Source organism: Ixodes scapularis, unplaced genomic scaffold (assembly GCF_016920785.2).
Source record: "Ixodes scapularis isolate PalLabHiFi unplaced genomic scaffold, ASM1692078v2 PGA_scaffold11__112_contigs__length_91849675, whole genome shotgun sequence".
NCBI lineage: Eukaryota > Metazoa > Arthropoda > Arachnida > Ixodida > Ixodidae > Ixodes > Ixodes scapularis.
Window position 1 is genome coordinate 19,754,347 of NW_024609837.1, and position 16,136 is coordinate 19,770,482.

Sequence of the window (16,136 nt, forward strand, 5' to 3'; positions counted from 1 at the left end):
GTCTGTAAGGTGGTCTGTAAGGTGGTTTTGTAAAAAACCACCTTACAAAACCACCAACAGTCTGTAAGGTGGTTTTGTAAACTCTGAAATAAATCGCTCCTTCAGCAGAAGCTCCTGCAGAAGGCATTTTATGGTATGCGCACTGAGCTAAGCATCAAATCCGCTTCTGCGAAGAAACCTTCTATGTCACAGGAGGCTGTTCTTATGTAACGAAATATTCTCTCGGGTAAGGTCAAGTTTTTCGCAGTTGGCAATTAAAAAATCGTGGCGTGCTTTTTGCAGGTTTACAGAAATAAGGGTGATTGCGCAGGCAAGCTGGTGAGAGATTATACTGAAAAGTACTGGAGAGTGGGGAGCACGCGTTAACTCTGTCTTGCATGATAGTTGACAGTGGCTGTTTCGCTGACAGTGAGGGCATTTTGCAGTATCAAAAGAAGATACTGAAAATAAAATTCTAATTTTTTTGTTTTTGTTTTTGTATTGTATTGTGCATTGTGTTTGTAAACATATCAACGTAAGTTCGTTTTGTTTCGGTGTGACCTTTTAATTAACCATCGAGCAAATGTTTCTTCTCAACAAACATTTGACGATTTAATATCTGCCAAATGTTCACGAAAAAAGGAATACAAATATAAAAAAGTTATGTTGTCCGTCACGATCTCTTTTAGCGTTGAATTTAAATAATATAATTACGATATCACGAGTTGTTCAGAAAGTAATTTTGCCCAGACTTCGAGTGTACAGTCTTTAAATACCGGTTCAAATTTAACAAGACATCACTCCTTGCGCTGGAACCGGAGTACCGAGTGGTTTGCTTCCTAGAAGCCACTGTTTGCAGCCATGTTTGCGGGTCTCCATTCACAACAGAAAACCCGTTGTGTACGTATCCGATGCCAGAAATAGTAAACTTTGAAAGAAGAACTCGTCCAGTGCCTGTGAAGCCAGAAAAAAACGGGTACTGCCACAGAAAACAAAAAAGCGCAAGCGAGACGTTTAATTCAAACGGTGGCTTCTACAAAGAACGTGTTGGCTGTTGGCAAAGCGCTTCTCTCCAGGGAACACCGCTTCTAATTATCCGTCCGTGAAATTCACTGCTTCTACATTTCATTATTTTGTGTCTTTACTGCGTTGTCTTCCATTTAAGATTTTTTTATTTTTTTATTTCCTTACTTATTTTGCGAAAACCGACTCGCAGCTTGTGCATTAGAATCAAAATGCTGTAACTCCACTCAACACCATTTTAGCGGTAAAAAAACAGCATGGTGGCGAAGCTGAAACAGAATACTAGTATGACAATTTTAAAGAAAAATATCACGGGCGTGTGAGAAAATATAAATAATATAATTTTATTACATTTAATAAAAGCAACTAAGAAATGTTTGGTGGCATTAAATGCTATATAAAAATGCATATTTTGCACTAAACAATAATTGTTGATTTTATGCCCCTCTAGGCTGAGTAGTAGAACATAAATTATTACTTCGTCTACTTTCTCTTTCTTGAAACATCTGCCCCTCGAAGCGCGATGCCATTTTGTGAAGCGTGTCCCAACTGGTCGTTTTTTCCGCCAACATTTCAGAAGCACTAAAAAAAGAATTCTCCGCAGCATCTTATTTCCAGGAAAACAAATTATTCTCCTACTCACGCCCTGCCTGCTCTAATTTAAGAACAAAAGCTCTGAATTTAAATTTTACTTAAGAGCCAGTTAGGCTATGCCCAACGCACTTTATCTACTTACTCAGTGTAACCATTCAACATCTACGTAAGCTTCAAGAAATAAATAAAGACAATTCCTGCTGCCAGTACCACACATAATGATTTCGGTGGTTGTCATTTGAGTGGGTCTCAGATGGCAATCATCGAGGCCAGTTACGACTTTGCTGATTGCCTTACGTTTTACCATCGCTCTCCCTCCATACCACTTGCAGATCACGTACTTAAAACGTGAAGGGATTAACCGGGTTCTATTCGCTCGCTTTTGAGTACGTGCATATGCAACGAGCCATCGGTATAGAAGATACATTTACATAAAGCGTAGGTGCTTGGGGTCGCTGACACCCATCGTAGACGACTCGTTGATAAAACCTCGCCAGAAAAAAAAAGAACATAATTACGTTCGAGGAGGCTTCGATTTTGTTTAGGAGTGGACGGCTGGGTTTTCTTCCTCGAAGATATCGACTACTGGCACAGAAAATAAAGATCTGAATCCGTAATGGTCTTCTATTTGCATGCGTCTAAAATAGAGGTGCTTTTATATTCGATATATTGGTCACAGCCCCCGTGTATCTGCTTGTTCCCGCATTGTAGAGAGCAATCACTCTCTTTAACACATTTCGCACATTATGCGTCCTGCAGAATATAACCGAGAAAAAGTTATATTTTAAGACTAAGCGCTTGCAACTGGACTTTTTGTTCACTTAAATTCCGGTCATAATTTTTGTATGATTTCCCTTATACCTAATAAAAATTTGTATCATGAGTGCTTTTATTATTTTTATTTTAAGTCGCCGATTTCAGGGGGGCACATTCCGCGGCTCTTCAATAAAATTGTAATGTTATTTTATGAATAGGTAATAACTATGTAAGTTAAAAGCAGCGTTTAACTGACTATAGACGTTGCTGAAGCGAATGCTCCGAAATTTTTATTGCCACTGGCGGAACCCAGGAAAGCTGCTTCACTATAATCCACTTGAACGAGTCCCTATAAATACTCATGTGCGAAATTGCAGGTCATATTATATAAATATCATCCCAAAATGCAATTCCAAAGTCAATGGAGATAATAGAAATACGTGTTTGTACTAATTTAATTTGTGCTTCCGTTACGTTTTTTTAATTATTGGAGGAAAGGAATACATCTAGAATTGCTGCGCCAAGAACGGTATTAATTTAGTGTTGTATAAGCGAATATTAAATCCAAACCAGTGCAGTTATTACCCTTGATTGTTCACAATCGATTGACACTGCCGCTTTGGGACAAATTATGTCATCTAATAAAATACCATTAATCCTTTCAACTTCACGCAAACAGGCTGAAACAAGGTGGATCTCCCTGTTCTTATTTTTATTGAGTTGTGTGATATTTTAGTTCGCACTGCCCTCGTGCCCTCGGCTTTAAGACCAATGTTTTGCTGCTACCATTGGATATATTTTTATTTGGTTATTTTTGCCTTGATTGCCAAACACGCCAGATATTTACATAAATGCACATTATAGTTCCAGCGACATTTTGTAGGGGGCGGATTTGAAGTGATAATTCTGTTATAATATAAAAAGGGTCCTCAAACTGCTCGTCGAACGCTTTACAACTCCAGCGAAATTCAACGGTTATTTTCAGGCAACATCCCATTTTTTTATTCATTTATGCTTATTTGAAGCTCTCCACGGAAGCCAGGTCTAATATTAGACCCCGAAAATTGTAATCGGGCTAGTTTATGTGGCAGAAGGGTTCGTCGGAAATCCCATCTGCACAGCCTTGAATATATTAGGCAAACCGTGAGAGACCCGATATTACTTTCGCCGATAAATTTCGCTTTATGCGTTGTTGAGTTGTGGGACACGTGGTGTCTTGGAAAACAACCAACCTTATCCAAGAAGGTCACAAGCCCTAGATCGGTTTAAATTATGCCACGCGTTTTATGAACGCCGAGGCTCTTTGTCACCTGACCTATATATGAGTTCTTGTTTGTAGTCTCGTGTAGAAAACTAAAAAAAAATACCTTCGCTTTTCCTAGACGTTTGAACCAATTCTTAATCGCTATCTAAGGTAACAAGGTATTGACGGTAAGACGTTTCAAATATAAAACGAAATTTTAATAAATTTAGGAATATATCATGAGAGTTGTATACAAACTGAGTCTCGATTTTTCGTGCAGTTGTATTAGTTTAGGATACACTGACATTTATCAAAATATTTCAAACTGTCACATCTGCAATAGGGCTTGAGATATGAAAGAGACGCCAAGTTTTGAAACAGGAGAGAGGAAGTATAGTAAACTTATCCCGAGCTTTAAAAAATTCGGTCATTGCGCCCATCAAAAAAAGCGGCAGGACCGATGATGTAAACAAATACAGGCCGATATCCCCGCTTCCGGCGTTTGCAGAAATATATAAAATCCTATTGATTGAGCATTTTCAATCAATAGCCACGTCATGGCGCTGATAGCGCGGAGCGGTGAACGGCCCGGCGTACCCCTTCATATCGCGCACGACTCTACCTAACATTTTAAATTCAGACAGTAAACGTTTAGCCCTTTTCTGAATAATATGTAACTACTTATTGTGTATGTTACACATACTTGGTGTGAGCTTCTGAGGCAGTTACTTTGAATTTGCTTTTGGTATTCGCGTTCTAGTTTTATGGCTCATACCTGTGTTATTTTACACCATTTCATACCCCTGGCAGACGATGACTTTGAAGAAGTTCCGAATAAACGCCTTTAAAGTGTCCGCCTGAGAGTAGGCTTAGCTAGTTGTCATAAGCCATATAGCTTAGTGTATAACGACATCATTATCATTGAGCGGGCGTGGACTTCTTAAATGTGTAATAATTTTGAGCACCATAATCAAGGCAATCTCGCTGTTCATGAGCACATAAAAGGAAATGATGATGATGATGATGAAGATAATTTGGTTAGACTTTTCTTCCTTTACTCTTCACTTTCTTCCCCCCCTTCTCCCCCCCCCCCCCCCACACACACACTCCCCTTTATGCAATGTTTCGTTGAGCTATACGTGTCTGAAGGGAAGTAAACATACTATGATTAATAAATAATAATTTTAATTAACATTATACCCATAGGCCTCAAAATATGTTACCGATGTACAACGTTTTTATATATTTGCGCTGTCATGAATAATCAGGTAAGATCGAACAGAAAATTATAACATGCAATTTTAACAACTTTATATGCCTTACTAATACGAAATTTTTGGCGGAGAAGATGAATGCTTAAATTGCACGGTATGACAAGTCCCTGCAAACTTACAAAGACGAAAATAAGAATGGTTATAACTACATCATGCAGTTAGGTGTGCAGTTAGGTGTATATGATTAAAAATAACAATACTGTGTTCTTTTTAATTTGAATATTATGACAACCTTCTATACTTGGTTTCACCTAAAAAAAAAAAGAAAGTTTTGCGCATTGTTTATACGCCGCGCGAAGCAGTTCTCGCTCAAGATTTGGTTGTCGGAGGAAGACGCGAATCTTTTTGCGATTTAAATGTGTGTTTTGATAAGACAACATATACCTAATTTAAAATGCACCTACATATATTTTAGTTCTTTACATAACTGGGAAATTAGTGCTTGACGAGGAGCCGAACTTTTATTTTAGAACGTTTCTTGAGGTGAAAACGGGTATACTAGTTTGAAACACAGAGACGTAAACAAATTTATGCGTAGTTTAGTTCGAAGCCAGACACTCGCCAGACGTTTCACTGTAACAAACTTTTATGATAAATGCTCATGCATTTGACAGTCTAATAAAATATATTATTTTGTCGATTTTTTGTTTATTGTGTGTAAAACATTTTGAAGTTAAAACTACACTTTTGAGGAGACTATGTACGATCCTGCTGTGTATATAACTATTGAATTTATCTGCAGGGCTAATAAAATGTGAGTCTTTTTTTTTTGGTGCGAATGTATAAAATATAAAATATTATTTTAACAATATTCACTGAAATTGATTTTTTGGTTTTGTATTTATTGATGAAATCCTAAGAGGGGGGGGGGGGGGGGGCAGATACATTTGGTAGCCGTTTAAAACATTGACTAACTTTCAACACATAACTTAGTTTACAAACTAGTATCTACCAATTTTATCTAAAGCAGCTTTTCTTTCATCTGCCTATATTTAAAGTTGCTTCATAGTTCATTAAAGCACACATTTTTTCAGTATTCTTATGAACATGCACAGCATAATTATCAATAAACTACGCGCCACGAACCAGTCAGCGTCATTTTAGTTTCAAAACACTAACCCCTAACTTGCACAATGCAGAGTTCTTTAGTTTCTATTTGTGACCAAAAAACAATCTCGTTAAAAACACGTGTAGTTGACGGAATGCAGTAATGCGGTAATGCTGCAGAATTCTATCGATAAGTGTCAACCGAGAAATTCATTCATTCATACATTCATTTGTTTATACTCTGTGCTCATGAACAACTTGACGCCTTGATAGCGATGCACAACAAAAAATGTTCACAGGTTATTTACAAAGGACTTGAAACCTACGAAATTTGGGTTAAAAAAGCATCAATATATGCTCCACTGATAGTATTGTAGAAGTGTTGTAGACAGGTCATGGGTTTGGTTGAGATAATGTGATTAACATGGCAAGTCGGAAAAACCCCGAAAACTCGTCTCGGAACGTGAAAATTAATAGCAGATGTGAGATCTGGGCAATCAATTAATTCATGAATACACTTATACAGGAAAACGAGATCGCGCTCACGCCGTCTAGAATTCAAAGTAGGGCATTTGCATTGTTCCAAGAGTCTCGCATATGAATAATAAACAGTACGACCGATGTAACGATCATAGACAATTAAAAAAAAAACGCTTCTGAAGATTCTCAATCATATCTTTGCTCGTAAAACTAATACAATTCCAGACTACATAGGAAAACTCCAACTTGGACAGGATTAACGATAAATATAACCGTAGAATACAGGTTGATGTGGAGAACTCACGCCTGATTCTAGAAATTACTCTCAGCTTACGCAAAAAGTGATTTATAAAGTTTCTAACATGTTCAGTAAAGTGTAGATATCATAAAAAACGCCAAGCAAACCCAAATTGCTTGCGTTTTTGCATGTACCACTCTAATTGAATATCACCGTGGCATCAAAAAAACAACAAAAAAAAAACTCCGAAGTGATAAAAATACATTCTCCTTCGTATTGTTCGGCGCTGCATTCATCATGGTGTTTGAAGTGTCTCAACGATCGCGTATTCTCCGCGCGCATTTCGCACAGCGCATGATTAGCTGTAATATGACTAATTGAAGTGCATCCTATTCTATTTACTTCATTACTTGCAATGAATTCAAATTCATTAAAAAAGATAAAAATTGACGTCGGAACCGCTTAGCGCAGAGGCCAAACAGATTGCATATGGACGTCCGCAAGAAATGGCATGCAACAAAATTAAATTTGCGGTCGACTAAAGAATTTATTGTTTCCGGAATATCGTTCGGTACACATATGCAGCAGTATCGCTTGTGTTTTCGCGGCTTGCATTACTTTAGGGACGAGATAAAGTTATTTGAAACCACGTTCACTTGTTCACATTGAAGCCATGCCAGAGTACATGCCAAATCACAAATAAAATTCTCTAAACGTCGTTTCAAATCTTAGACGTTATATCTCTATTTACGTTAAAGGCGTCAAATTTAGACCCGAAAAGTAATACCCAGTAACCAAATTTCAGAAGGGAATGAGTTCTACCTGAAGTAAGGCAAACACGTCATACCGCAAGCATTTCACATTTCTAAAACACATACGTTCTTTTCTTTTTTTAGTGCGAATATCTGTTCAGGTTTATACGATTTAGTTTCGTTTTATGACAATTTTAATGTATTTTTTATTGTAAACTAATGCGTGTTCGATACAAAAAATCGACGACTGAGTATTAATGGAAACTTTGAGCGGGCATAATTCTTGGAGCGTTTAGTACGACTGTGTCCGTCATTAAATTTAGCCAAACATTTTCAGGAGTGTTTGATTCGGTATTAGCAAAACAAAGCAAAAGCCATTGCCACCATTGCATGGTATAGTTGTTATACGCTGAAAAAGACTTTGTTTAGAAAAAGACAACACAAGAAAACAATTTATATATATTTACTGCGACCTGGAGATCAGAGCTCAGAAATTATACAATACTAAAACATTCGTATAGAAACTTCGTTAGTGCAGCGTTTTATAATCAATTTAAACCTGACACTTATAGACAATCTGCCATTCGCGCCTTTAAAATGGCTTTTCGTCTACTTTTTATAGAAATAATAAAAAAAGTTAGCGGCAATGAATTAGGGCTAAAAATGCAAGTACACAGAACATCTCCAGCGCAGAGGCGGTTATAGGAGAACTATTAAAACCCCACGTGATCGAAGAATCTTGTGCTCCAAGAAAAGACACTGACAAACAAAATCGCAAGATGAACCCGCAACTTCACAACTCAGAGGCGAGTCTAGCCGACACACAATGGAACGACGTGCCCGGTGACAGAGTGATTGTCTCGAAACCGGCGGGCGCTTTGCCCGCCAAGGCGAACCGACATTGAGGCTGCAGGAAGCGGGGATGGTAGACGATGATATATCACGCCCCAGCGGCAGACATCCCCTGTCACTTTGCTATACGCCCGACCAGCTAATACACACAAGAGTGTAAGATCAAAGAACGATTTCCGATAAAAAGACAACGCGCCCTTGCATCTCTCCTCTTAATTCCCTCCTGAACGAGAGGTTACGGAAGGCAGCCCCAGCAGGTCGAATTCCATTTTCCCCTTTCGAAACGGTCAATGCCATTGAGTGTTCGGGTTTACGGATTCACGAAAGAGAATACAGCGACTCAGCTTTGGTGGTCTCTGCCTTTAGAAACTCGGCATAGCTTAGAATGTCGGGTTATGTTCGCTCTCGATTCAGCTACAGATTTTTGCCGTTTAAGAAACGGAGGGCGTACATACTCTTCTGAAATTTTCGATCGCACCGGAACCGATGAGATATTGGCCTCAGCCTATAAGAATAAGAACACCCAAAAAAAAAGCAAACATAAGCCACGTACCCTTTGTGTTTTCGGGCTGTCAGTGACTGGAACAAACTACACCAGTCAATGATGAATCGCTCGAGGTGGTCAGTTTCTTTTAGTATCTACTTTTACGGGGGGAGCACGAAGGAGCATGCCCTGCCAAACAGCATTGACATTGTGATAATTAAAGTCTAACTATAAATGTTAGGAGGTGTATTTGCGAGGCACAGATTTTATTATATCCTCTTAAAAGCTGTGCATCTGATGCAGCGAAGCCTGAATTAACGCTAATGGCAGTATTTGTTTTCAGCACACCGTGCCACAAGCACGGTCATAATATAGAGTTCATAACATAGAGGAAAAAATTGCATTGTCTTCGACGCGAAAGTGTTGGGCGTAACACCGTGGTAGTTTATGGTGGTTCTAGATACCCGGGCAATACGCGTCGACGGTATGAACAAGCCAGCTCGGATCCCGCGTTTTTATAACAAATAGGTGTGCGCAAACCGTCCGAAAAAAATAAAAATTTGAAATAACAACCCTAAATGAAGGTTTGTTAGGCCGTGTGAATAATTAAGCTGACCGAGATTGTGAAAGCGTTCTACGCAACAGTGAAGCAAATTGCTAAAAAACAAGGTACTTGCGAACCCCAGGCACGGAGACTGTTTTCAGTTGTGTACAGACGCTATTCCTACAAAACACTGCGGATTTTGTGACGTATGGCGATACTCAATTTTGAAGTAATACTTTCAGAAAAAAAATGAAAGCCGTTTACAACTCCCTGTAACGCCGAATTAGAGCGCAGTTCTTGAGAGGAGGAGGGAAGGTACGAAGAGAGAGCTGTGCCCCTCGTCCTCTCCTGCTCGGCTTCCATTTAGGAGAAAATTTTCCGCTAAACGTAGCGCAAAACATTTTCCGTTCAATTTAGCGGTGATTTTTTTTCCGATAAATTTGGCGGGGAATTTTTTTCGCTGAATTTGTCGGGGAAAGTTTTTTGCTAAATTTGGTGGGGACATTTTTCTGCTAGATCTAGCAAGGAATTCTTTTTTTTTTTTGCTAAATCTAGGGGAAAAACTTTTGCGCTAAATTTAGCGGGAAAAATGTTTCACTAAACTCAGCGGATAATTTTTCCGCTAAATTTAGCAGGGAATTTTTCCCGCTAAGTTTAGCGGGGAAAATTTTTCGCTAATTTTAGCGGGAAGTTTTTCCCGCCAAATTTTGCCCAAAAAAATTTCCGCTAAATTTAGCTGGTAAAACTTCCCGCTAAATTTAATGGGGAAAATTTTCCGGTAAATTTAGCGGGAAAACGTTTCGACTAAATTTAGCGGGGAATTTTTTTCGCTAGATTTAGCGGGGAAATTTACCCATCATGCACCACGTGGTTACGACGATTGCGACGCCGACGCTGCTCAAGCCGGTAACGGGCGCCTAAGAGCTGCTCTCTAAAACATTTAACTCTTAGCAATCTTCTGCTTCAGATTTTTCTTACAAAAAATTTAAGATTGCCGCAAGGATAATGTTTTTTTTTTTTTTAAATTGAGGTAAATGTTAATGTGACGTCCTCATAAAACTCGTAATTAAAGGTCGTTCCACCATCGTGTGCTATGTAGAAACATAAAAATGTTTTGTTGGGTATTGCGTATAATGAATTTAACTAATTATTGTTTCCAGTCCGAGTCAACTAAAAAGAAAACTAATCTGTAGATTTGTTTGTTTGTTGTCTTCAAACACCATGTCGCCCCTCTCCCTAAAATTTGTATCCGCCAAAACCTAGGCTTCTGTGACCATAGTTACCATCACACAAAATTTGAGTGAACTACTAAAGATAAACTCAGGGCCGATGTCTCAAATCGGCGGTAACGTTGTCTGCTTTACTCGATTGTACATTGCAGAAACAAGAACAAACGTAATAAAACTCATTGCGTTTCAGATACTTTTAGCCGGAATGGCGCCAACACAGTACGCTTCTAGTTCGGTTGAAGATTTAAAGTTATTTCAAATTTTGAAGAAAGATGCAACTGACAGCGTGAAAGACGCTTCGCTCTTCTGCAAAGTTGGTGCATGACGCGAAACGCCGCTTTTCACAGGCTATATTTTCATATTTGACTTTAATTGTCTATGTGATTTTATTAGGCCCATTGCCTATGACAGATGATATGCTGCGAATGCTGAACTGGACAAAAACAGCTACGACATAGATACGCAATGCTTTTAGCTATAACAGATGGCGCTAAGAACCATCAATATAGTCCGACTTCACATCTCATTATTCGAAAAAGTAAATATACGGCGTCGTGCTTCATGCTTAGAGTTGTTGCTTAAACCTGTTGAAGAATACTTTAAACAGCGAACCACAACTTGTAAAGTGGAATTATTCTCGTCACAGTTGTAATTTTAAGGGCTGGAACAACAGTGGCGAGCACTAGTAGAAAAACTCACACACAGTGTAACAGGTAAAAAAAGTACTAGTGCATTTCGAAGACGCTGACTTACTGCCGCTTTAGATTGACCCTCCATAACATTCTCTTTTCCAGCGACACGAAAGCGCACACCGGAAGAGATGTCCGAACATCAAATATGCCTTAAGTAAACCGTCCTTACTTCTTCTCTCGCTTTACCTGAATAGCGAAAGGGTTGTCTTGGTGGTTTCTCGGATGACTTAAGTATGTAGTAGCCGTTTAAAACCAATGATAGCAAACTGTACTACCTTTAGGACAGATGAAATCCTAAAGGCGGTATTCTACACAGTCTCGGGTACTGTACTCTTTGTAGAGTGCATTTTGTCTATGGGCGAATGCTGACACGGCTCGGGGGAAAACATATCGAATGGTACTCCAGCGAACATCCAGGTGCTGTCTTAGAGCATCCAGCTCAGAATCGTCTCGCTGACGTCAAGCCATACCGTCGCTGTTCACTGGGCCTGGAAACCAGTCGTCGTCATTGACCTCTCTGCTGCCGGAAATTGTCTCGACAGGCTCTGAACAGGCAGTCGGCGTCGCTGTGCTTGCGGCCTTACTTGTAGCAGCTACTCGCCGTGGCTGCTGGTAATCCCAACCGACTTTTTAGAGATTTTTCAAGCCTGCCACGACGACCCAATTTCCGTCACACACCTTGGTCAGAGCCGTACACTGGCCCGTATTCGTGAAGAGTACTACTGGCTCAAGCTTTATAGAATCGTCCTCTTCTACACATGGGCCAGTAGTTAACCAACGGAAGAATCTGCCGACGAAAACGGCAGGTCTCCTGCAGTAAATTCCTCAACCAAATGCACTGTTTCAGCATATCTAAATGAATTAACTTGGACATTTCACGCAGTCGACAATGGGAAATTGTTGGATAATCGTAGTCGTTGTACGATACACCCAGAGAAAAGCCCTCCCGTCGGGGACTGCTGTGGAAGTCGCCAAGTTCTTCGTTGAATCCATCGTCTTTTGACATGGCGCCCCTGAAGTCCTAATTACCGATCGGGGGTTATCGTTCACGGCGTAGCTGACCCAAGTACTCCGTATAAGTCTCACCAAACACCGTCGGACCATGGCATACTATCTGCAGACTACCGTACTGACGTAGCAGCTCAACAGTACCATCGGCAACATGATCGCTATGTACTTCAAAGTTGAGCACAAGACATGAGACGAAGTGTTGCCGTACGTGACCTTTGCTTACAACACGCCAGTCCGAGAAACCACCGGTGTTATAGCATTCGAGCTGGTGCACGGCAGGAAGGTCATAACGATGCACTACGCAATACTACGTCACGACCGAGCAGACGACGGATCCGTAAACGCCCAGTTGATAACCCAACGTACAGAGGAGACTGGGCAGCTCGCCAGACTCCGACTTCAGGACAAACAACGTGTTGCCGGTTGCCGGTACAGCCCGCCGCAGCCGCGACATTCACTTCCAACCCGGAGACAGGGTATGGGTGTGAATAGCGATTCGCCACCGCGGCCTCAGTGAAAAGCTCCTGAAATGGTACATCCCACCCTACAAGGTACTTCGCCGACTTGAAGATCTTAACTACGAAATTATGCCTGACGGAACAAGAACATTATCACGCCGCCCACCACAGACCTGAAGTAGTCCACGTCGTGCGCCTCAAGCCGTGCTACGCTCGATACGACTGCGAACTATGATCCCGTACTACGTTCTATAATACTGTGTTTTGCCAGCCTTTGTAGTTTCCCATTTTATGTTTGTGTTTCTGCGTTTCGTTTCCTTATACATTGCATCGAGGAGATGATACTTTTAAAGGTGAAACCTTGAAGCGCGACCGCCCAAATGGTAATTGTGCCTGCCTCCCACGCAAATGGTCAGGGTTCCTTTTCTGGGATCGGGCGTGTCCTTTTGCTAATTTTGTAAATTTTCCGTTGTGGCTTATTTTAGTACCGTCTTGCATTTCAAGGTCCAAATGTTCTACGCGCTGAACCTTCTACGACGATAGTGAAGTCCACGCGTGTACAAAAGTAGGCTCCGCGTGACGAGCCGGAGTGTGTCTCTCTCGCTCCAGCGCTCGATCCTGCTGTTATCCGCCTGCAACGCTAGCCTTCTACTTTGTTTTGGGGACAAGTTCTCCCAATAAACATTTAGTTTGCTTCAGCTTTTCGTCACCTCATTAATCGGAATTTGTGACAATATGAGTTTTATTCGTGCAAGCACGTTGTGAATATGTTGCCATTATTTTATTGCAAAAATGTGGAGACGAAACTAGAGCCCTACATCTTTTTAAAACGCTAGCATGTGCTTGTGAGTCTTCGTGGTTTTAGTTTTACTATTAATTAAAATAAGCCATATACCTAGACAGAAGTTATCTTGTCTAGGTTTTCTAAACAATTTAAAAATACCGAAGCAAAATTGTGTTTCTTTTTAATATTTGTAAAGGCAAAACAGACAGGCGACCGTTCGAAAATATTTATTCGTAAGAAACGTACAAGGAATTGAGCGAAGCGGCATCAGAGCACATCGGTAAAAAGTTAAAGCTTTGTTAATTAACACGTTGAAAAGAACATGCATACTAAAGCAGCATTTAAAAGAAGATCACAATTTTAAGGATACTGCGTATTTTTGTACATCTAATTGAAGGTTCATTGTCGAAGAATTCAAGGTAAGCGGACTTCGGAATGCTCTATTAAAGCAATGCAAATCTCCAAAAAGAATCTTTGGTAACACTGCTTACACATATAAAATATGCACATGGTGTACCTAGTTGGGCACATTATTTTGAGCTTAATTCTTTTTGCCTAGTTATAATAAATAATTATTGAAATACTGAACATTAATAAATAGCGCAATTTAAAGAAAGTTGAAGGGAAACACATACAAAAGAACTCAAACTGGTCGTTTATTAATGTGAAGTAACTACTTTTAGTTTTTAGTAATTAGCCCGTTCAAAAGGAGTCTTACTGATATAACCCCTGCGAAGCCAAATGCGCTCAGAGGTTTGTAGTTATGCGCCGTTTTGGAAACTCTCCAGTAAATAAAACAATCGAAAGCAAAAAAAAAAACAAAAAAAAAACATCAACAGAGCCGTACGAGCCATTCAACTTCGCAGAGAATTCGCGTTGCAAAACTTTACAATGCAACTCGATCTGCATTTTGTGAAATGGGGAAAATGTTGGTGCATAAACTTTTATGTCGCTGAGAACCACAAGTTTTATTTGTTCATTTCTTAAAAATAGTTATTTAATAGAGGGTCATGTCGAGTGTTAAGACAAACTCCGCCAAATATTTCTTGTGGAAAGATTAAAAAAAAATTAAATAAGAGATTTTTTGTATTTAGCGTTTACATATATTCGCGAGAAATGACTACGCAACACTTGAATCAAATTATATATATTTAATCTAATTCCAAAAAAGTAATTTCAAACATCACAATAATGAGTTACATGGCTGAGGCACTAGTAATAAACACCGGTAATTTGAGTCGACGCAGCACTTTAGAAATTATATTTGGCCTCAGTCGCAATTTATAAATGCCATAAAACTTCTTTTTTTATATATATATATTTCTGAAAAACAGTTTTTTCCCCTTAGAATCAGCTAATTCCGTGCGTCAAAGTGACGAGGCTCGCGAACTCAAATAGCTGAATTATGAAAGCATGAGAATGGGGAAACAAGCTAAAGTCACTGACACCCCAAGAAACGCATTCTTATCAGCTAATTCATTAATCTCATTGGCACCGGAGACATCATGAAGTGATCTCGACTATCCTCGCCCTGCATTTCTTGGGTTGTCGGTGACGTCAAAAAAACGTCGGTGTTCGTTTATTTTTCTGGCTAGTTCTCGCAGCGCGATAGCTTTAAGAAGCTTGTGTGGCAGAAAACTTGTCATTGGTGTTGTGACGGGAAACTTCTGATTGATCGATAGTGTCAAGAAGTCACGGCCACATGACTTCGCACGGCAATTTGAAAAACCCACAACGTTCACGTGGAATTAAAGCGATTAGAATATGACATGTAATGCGAATAAAAGTTCGCCGCATGTGTCAAATGATTGCACTTTATAGAGTTTTTAATTTGCAGTAAAGAAAAAGATTGAAGACTTTTAGGCAGAGGCGCGATTCCAACCCACGCCCCTTTCGTGACGAGCCGGGCACGCTACCGACAGTGCCACGCAGATCCTTTTTTTTGTATTCATGCTACGCAGACACGCTTGCGTTGCTTGGGAACGAGTGAGGATATAAAAGTCTAGCTATCGCGCTGCACTCTCAAAAACGCATCTTAAGCGTCCTCCTGTAATTTTGTATAACCCTGAAGTTGTGTGCTGTCCTACTTAGTTCTACGTTAAAAACAACTTAGACTGGCAGGATAGCGATAAACTAACGTTCCCGGTCAATGCGCGCCAAGTAATAAGCTGTTACTGTGAGCACTGTTGTGTCCCAGGGGTGGTCCTAAGGTTTTCAGCTCGACCCCGCTACCGAATTCCGGGTAGGATGCAGGACAAACGAGCAGGAGATGAGGGGCACGACAAAAAGGAACGCTTTATATCTACATATTTACATCAATGCTTCAGTGTTCGAATTCTTGATCATCCACACACCCGATTTGCGAGCACCTCCCTTTATATAAACTCTCAATCTCGCCGAACTCTGGCTCGTCCAATCCCAAGGGCCAACGAGCTCAACGTCTTGAGCAGCCAATAGTGAACAAGTCCTTGTGCAAGCCGCCAGCCAATGCAGCTGACCTTCGTGGCAGGTCTCAAGATGTGCTGGCTCGTGTTGCTCGTGAGTCACTGGGAGTTACATCTCTCTCTCTCTCTCACACACACACACACACACACAGACACACACACAGAAACACACACACACACGCGCGCTTACACGCACACGCACACGCACAGACACACGCACAGAAACACACACACGCGCACACACGCGCACAC